The following is a 6,643-nucleotide window of genomic DNA, read 5'->3' as shown; positions in this document are numbered from 1 at the left end:
GGGAGATAGAAATCCGGGAAGGAGAAACGCAGCCCAGATTGGCTTTAAAGCCACAGACAGAGAGCAAATAGGACAGGTAGTATTGAAAGCAGTGCCGAGACAGAGCTAGGATAGAAACAGAGAGCAAAGTCTGTGTACTCAGAAAGTCTTGAGAGGTTCAAGCAAAACTCTTGTTGTAGTATCTGTTGTGTGTGAGGTTCAAATTAAGCTCACTGTTGTAAAAAACTCTGTTTTGAAGACATAATAGAGAGGCCACCATTAAAGGCTGGACCAGGAGATGTAGCCCAGGAGTATTGGGTGAACTCCTTGTTAAATTTGTTGTGTTATGTGTTGTCTATTATGTTTTGTTTACTGCTTCATTGTCTGTGTATTTCGCAACCTTATCGATCCATTGTATAAAATAACATAGACAAATCCATGCACATGAGTCTGTAATACCTTATGAATTATCTTAGATCTCATTATGAGATCAGAAAACAACAATATAACCATGATGTACACATTCACATTCAATCTCTCCTGAACCGCCATCATCATGGGTTACCCATTTGTACAACTTTTGGTTGATTCATGCCACCAATATTCCATCTAATGAAATCGAATTTGGTAACTATGCCATGAAGTGAATATGATGAAACATTTTCAAGTTTTTTATGGTCTTTTTCTCAGTGCAAACAGAAAATGAGACTGCTCCTAATAACAAATACGATAACGCAGTTCCCCAAGCGGTACAGAATGTCGTCTATTGACACAACAATGAGGTTGTCTTCATTTACAATCACAATGGTGTCAGGAAAAGCAATTGTATTGAAAGAACCCATGTGATTACCCACTGTGAAATGGACATTCATATATGTCAATCTAGAGTTGTCACTGTAAATCATTGCAGCCAACTCCAATGATACAAAAACATGAGTCTTGTTCTTAAAGCGAAACGTGGTAAGGCTAATTGCTTTTGTACCCAAAGGGATCTTGTTCATAACAGAAAGCTCTTTCTCTCCATTGCTCATATCAATTTTAAACTCATATAAATTCCCATCGCCAAGACCACATATCAAGTATGGAGTCTCTTCAAATCTACAAAGCAAAACAAACCGAGCTGGAACGTTTTCTGTAAAGTGGAATGTTTCAAACGAGTCTAAATTGGGAAGAGAGTAAATCCTAATACTATAGTCTTTCCACACTCCAACAACTGCAAATTCACTCCGATCGGGATTATCACCAGAAGGATTTAGGTCAAGGCAAGATACATCAAACTCAATTTTCCAAATGTTTCCAAGGATTCCTTTTCAATTTCCAAGTACACTAGATGACCCCCTCCAGTGTTTATTAAAACCTGAGTAGCATTAGCTGTTCCTAGAATTATGGAACATTCTCCATGAGACATTGGCCATTGAAACTATAACATTTTAGAAGACGCACTTACTAACCTCACAAAACCGGATGTTATCTGAACAAGCTGGTCATGTACAACATTGTGACAAAATAATGTGCAAACCTTTGTGGCAAATCCTTTTATTTCTGTCTCTTGTAGCTCATTCTCCGAGTTCATCAAAAGTATGCGTGTCTCACCAACGAATCTAACGACCAAAAAACGATCACAGATGTCAAGAGTTGAAGAATGCAATGACCATATTCCCTTGATGCCTGCAAAGTTTATAGATTCCCTCTCGTTGAATCCAACACCATATCTGAGTCTGCGAAGGGAACCATGGTTGTATACTCCTGAACAAGTTACAACTTGTGCCCCTGTAACTGGTCTCTTATCAATATCGACAGAACAAAAGTCCAGGATGGGATCAATGTTTACAAATGTTTCCAGAGCTTTCACATTTGAACTTGTAGCATTGGGTTGAAGATGCATTTGAACTTTTATAAGTTGTGGATCTCCATAGCTAGACCCAACGTACACAATCCCATCACCTAGGTCGGAGCCTCGGTAAGAGATTTTTAAAGAAGAAACACATGTCTCACCTAGAAGACGTAAATCAAGACCAGTAACCATATAATCATGTAAGACCAGACGACGTAAATAGAGCTTGCATGCGGCGTAAAAAGGTGGGTCGATTGTAGTGGGAGAAGAAAGAAGATGAGTACGTGGAACTATGTTGCTACTGCTCACAAGCCCACCACTGTGATCTATTCCTGTGACGGCAACTTTACTGGTTCTTACGACATTAACCTCATCATAGCAAAATGTACACAAATTCATATTCATTCTCTCTGCGACCACAAGCATTTACAACAAATTCTAGACGTCCCAATCTATGGGTGAAGTGCGGCGCTCGAGCTTTTCAGACCTAATGGGAAGCAACAAGATTATCTTTTCATTTCAACAAAAGAATATAAGTTCTGTGTTCTTCAGTGGGATGCTGAATCTGGTCAGTTTATCACGAGAGCAACGAGATATGTGAAAGATCCAATCCGGCGTCCTGCAGAAAATGGGAAGATAATTGGTATCATTGATCCACATTGTAGGGCCATAGGATTCCACACCTATGAGGGCCTGTTCAAAGTTATACCATTGGATGACAATGGACAACCCAGGGACTCTTTCGATATCCCGTTTGAGAATATTATAGTTTTGGATATCGAGTTCTTATATGGTTATTTGAAACCCACAATTGTCGTGCTGTACCAACAACCAGGTATGTCTTTTCCTAATGATATAGATGAACTCCATGTGAAGACATACGAGATTGATCTGAATGGCAATAGATTTAAGAAGGGGTTTTGGTCGCAGGAAAACGTAGATTATGGTGTTGGTATTTTAATACCAGTTGCCATGCCTTTAAGAGGGGTTATCATTATTTGTCAGCGGAAATTAGTTTATTGCATTGCATCTGATTCCACCGCAATTTCCAAATCTATGACTATTACTAAAGCTTATGGCAGAGTTGACAGTTGTAGATACCTCTTGGGTGACGCCACAGGGAAGCTCTATTTACTTTCCATAATTCATAAAAATGATTATATGGTTACTGCTCTTGATTCGCAGCTTATAAAAGTTCAAATCCATCTTCAACATAATGCTACAAGTTCAAATGTGAAAGTTCTGGAAACATTTGTAAATTGGTCCCATCCTGGAGACTTGTGTTGTTGATATTGATAAGAGACCAGGTACAGGGGCACAAATTGTAACTTGTTCAGTAGTATACAACTATGGTTCCCTTCGCAAACTCAGATATGGCATTGGATTCAACAAGAGGGCATCTGTAAATTTTGCAGGCATCAAGGGAATACGGTCATTACATTCTTCAACTCTTGACATCTGTGATCGTGTTTTGATCGTCAGCTTCGTTGGTGAGACACGCATACTTTCGACGAACTCGGACAATGAGCTCCAAGAGATAAAAATACAAGGATTTGCCAAAAAGGTTCACAGATTATTCTGTCACAATCTTGAATATGACCAACTTGTTCAGATAACATCCGGTTTTGTGAGGTTAGTAAGTGCGTCTTCTAAAATGTTATAGTTTCAATGGCCAATGTCTCATGGAAAATGTTCGATAATTCAAACAACTAATTCTACTTGGGTTTTAATAAACACTAGAGGGGTCATCTAGTGTATTTGGAAATTGAAAGGGAATCCTTGGTAACATTTGGAAAATTGAGTTTGATGTATCTTGCCTTGACCTAAATCCATCTGGTGATAATCCCACTCGGAGTGAATTTTTAGTTGTTGGAGTGCGGAAAGACTATAGTATTAGTATGTACTCTCTTCCAAGTTTAGATGCGTTTAAAACGTTCCACTTTGCAGAAAACGTTCCACCTCGGCCTGTTCTGCTTTGTAGATTAGAAGAGACTCCATACTTGCTATGTTGTCTTGGCTGTTGAAGTCATAATTCCAACTGCGCAGCCGTACATCCCCAAAACCACCGCAGCAAAACCACAAACCTGGTTGATGCATATCGCTTTTGCGTGAAAGTGGTTTGAGTATTTTTGACTCCGATACGTCATCATCGGGACGTAAAGTTCAACCCAAAATTGGCTTCCGATATTCTCCTCCACAGGACGTAAAGTTCAACCCAAAATTGGCTTCCGATATTTTCCTCCACCGTCAGATCTGCTCCCGAGCTCTCCGCCATATCTGCTCCCGAGCTCTCCGCCGTCGATTGCCTGAAAATGCATACGAGCCAGCATTTAATATTTACGTGGATTTGAAGATTGGTTGACCGAGATAAAATAATTAACGAATTAAATGTTACCGTAGAAGTATTGGTAGGGGCTTTAAATTTTAATTTTTTTTATACGTACCAAGGTATGGTGAATTTAAAAGAGGCAAGGTCATTTTGTTATTATATTCACGCAATATCCAAAAAATATAGAAGCTTGTACATTATGTAATTTTGTTTTGTTGACTTTTTTTTTGTGAAATGATTAGAGGTTTACATAGTAGTGAATATGAAACTGTTGATGTATTGTAATGTAAGTTGTAATATGTGAGAGCTCCCGGGCAGCGAAAGAGAACAGAGAGAATTTTCACAGCAGTGCATGAAGAAAAGAACAGTGCATGAAGAAAAGAACATAGAGGAGCGCATTTGTTTTGTAAGCCTGTGTAAATTTTGTTTTTACAGCAGTATGTAAAAGAAGGTTTTACACCAGTAAGTAATATGTTTTCACAGCAGTGAATGTAAATGAGAGTTTTACCCAGCACAGTAAATTCTCAGGAGGAGACAGAGTTTATCTGAATGTAATTTTTGGTAAATCCCTCTTAGTAAAAGAGGAAGAAATATGTTGTTTCAGGCATTTTTATTTTAAATGAATATCAATCATTTTATGGTGGTGAAATACTCTGTTCCTCAGTAATTTTTTTTTAAGGTTTCCCTGTGCACAAAAGATCCTAGAAAGGTAGAAACAGAGCATTGTCTCTGTGTGTTGAGTTTTAGTTTTTATGTGTTTTTGGGATTTTCTCAGAAAAATCCCCAACAGTGGTATCAGAGCAGGCTTAGGCTCTTTGAAGGTGACAAAGAAGCTGAAGGGAGGAACTTGTTGCAGCAGTCAAACTTCTCAAGCAGAGTGAAAGCTCAGTCAAGAAAATACTCAGGTATTTCACAAAGTTTTTTTTTATGTGTTGCTGAAGAAGCAATCAGTTGTTTTAAAATACACAGTCAAGAAATTGAAGCATAGTTGAGGCTGCAAGAATGGCTGGCACAAGCACCTGTAATAGCACGGGTATGCAGCTCCCATTATTTGATGGTAAAAACTATGACTATTGGGCAATAACAATGAAAGCCTTGTTTACTTCCCAAGACTTATGGGAAATAGTTGAGGAAGGTTTTGAACAACCAGCAGATGAAAATGAGTTTAATGCATTAACTCAAGGAGAAAAGGATCTATTAAAGAGCTGCAAGAAGAACGATTCAAAAGCCCTTTTCTTCTTGTATCAAGTAGTGCATGGAAGTGTGTTTCCAAGGTTAGCAGCAGCTAAGACATCCAATGAAGCATGGCAAACCCTCAAGACAGCCTATCAAGGCATGGAGAGAGTGAAGACAGCAAAACTACAATTGCTGAGGAAGGATTTTGAGAATCTGTGCATGAAGGAGTCAGACAACATTGACTCATTCTTCACACATGTAATTGGTTTGGTCACACAGATAAGGACTCATGGAGAAACCCTTGAAGATAGGAGGATTGTGGAGAAAATATTGAGGGTCTTACCCTCAAAGTTTGATGCAATTGTCACCACCATTGAAGAGACAAAGGATCTCTCAAAATTTTCAATTGATGAACTTCACGCATCACTGATAACACATGAGCAGAGGTTGAGTAGGAATGAAAACTCATCTCTAGAGCAAGCCTTCAAGACCCAGATGTCCTTTGGAAGAGGAAGAGGTCAAGACAGAGGAAACACGAGAGGAAGAGGCAGAAGCCAAAACAGAGGTGGAAGGAACAACCCAGCAAATGCGCAAGGAAGAGGCAGCAATCCAAATCGGAACCAAGGCCAAGGCAGCAACCAACAAAGAGGGCAACGTCATGCTCAAGGACAAAGGTATGAAAAATCCGATGTCCAATGCTATTATTGTAAAAAATATGGGCATTATGCCAGTGAATGTAGGAAGAAGAAGCATGATATGAACAATAAATCAAATGCAAATGTCACTAGAGAAAACATCAGCCAAAATAATGTGTTGTTAGCTTGTAACATGGCTGAAACAAACAGTGAAGACATATGGTTTTTAGACTCAGGTTGCAGCAACCATATGACAGGAAACATAGCATTCTTTTCTGCCCTAGATAAAAATGTGAAATCAGAAGTTACACTTGGTACTGATAGTAAAGTCTCTGTTATGGGAAAAGGAGAGGTAAAAATATTTACAAAGAAAGGAGAAAGGAAAACCATAGCAGATGTATACTATGTCCCCGGAATGAGATGTAACCTCTTGAGTATTGGACAGCTTGTCCATAAGGGTTACAATGTTTTCTTTAAAAATGATGTATGCACCATCATGGATATAGCACCCAGCAAACGATGCATTGCTGAAGTAAAAATGATAAGGAACAGTATGTTCCCTCTCAGGATCAGGGCAGATTTGAAAAACAAAGGAGAAATTGCAGCAGTCACCCAAGAGGCTTTCCAAAGTGTGCCAAAGGATGAGAATTGGTTGTGGCACTTCAGATTTGGACATCTCAATTTTGGAGG

At 39.0% G+C, this 6,643-nt stretch overlaps 1 pseudogene; it reads left to right on the top strand.

Moving 5' to 3' along the window:
• The first annotated feature begins 2,267 nt into the window (after window positions 1-2,267).
• LOC149250093 (DNA damage-binding protein 1b pseudogene) lies at window positions 2,268-3,476 on the top strand (annotated as a pseudogene).
• Window positions 3,477-6,643: the final 3,167 nt, after the last annotated feature.

Source organism: Pinus tabuliformis, chromosome 7 (genome assembly GCF_031772625.1).
Source record: "Pinus tabuliformis cultivar Carrire ecotype Pingquan chromosome 7, CPIR1, whole genome shotgun sequence".
Classification (NCBI taxonomy): Eukaryota; Viridiplantae; Streptophyta; class Pinopsida; order Pinales; family Pinaceae; genus Pinus; species Pinus tabuliformis.
The sequence above is the reverse complement of the archived record's forward strand: the minus strand, read 5'-3'. Positions and strand labels throughout refer to the sequence as shown.